This window comes from Plasmopara halstedii, assembly GCF_900000015.1.
Source record: "Plasmopara halstedii genome assembly, contig: Scaffold_2881, whole genome shotgun sequence".
NCBI lineage: Eukaryota > Oomycota > Peronosporomycetes > Peronosporales > Peronosporaceae > Plasmopara > Plasmopara halstedii.
Genome location: NW_020189786.1, coordinates 840480 through 841134, shown reverse-complemented (window position 1 = coordinate 841134; position 655 = coordinate 840480).

Here is a 655-nt window from a genome sequence, read left to right as displayed (position 1 = left end):
TATCAAAGTCAAGGAACTTGACTCCGAGGTCCACAGGGACCTTCAGGACTGTGACACGCGTCCCCGTCGCTAGGCGAACAGTGAAGATGTCACCTTACCCCGCTTTCATCGCCTCAGCATATAGCTGACTTCCTTCCATCGTGGAGCGTTGAGCATAGTTGCCCGACGCCCCGGAATCGATGAGAGTCTTTCATGGCTTCTCGAAGCCCTTTGCGGTCGCCTAAACAACCAGTAAGCCCAGCTTGCATACACGTTCCGCGTTCAAGAGAACGGAGCTCTTCGGGGCTGAGCCCTGTTGACCTATGCTTCCCAAGGCTCAACAGAACTCAGTTCTCCCCAGTAGGTTGCCCCGCACCTTCTGGGTGGTGTCGTTTCCCCGCGACGAACCAGACTGGTAGGCATCGAGGCTATGGCTCGACGAACCTTGACGCGGGGGCAACCGTTCCGAAGTAGACGTGTAACTCCACAGACAAAACACCGTCATGTGTTTGTGTGCTGCTCGGCAACTCGGAGCTCTGCCCCCTCGTCCTCAGCATAGCTGAAATCCATGGGCACAGACCCGCTCGACGAGTTGTTGGAGTGTGCCTTCCAACCAAGTCGTGCCGACTTGAAATTGAGTCCGTCATTCAATGCCACATTCACCGCCTTTTCAAAC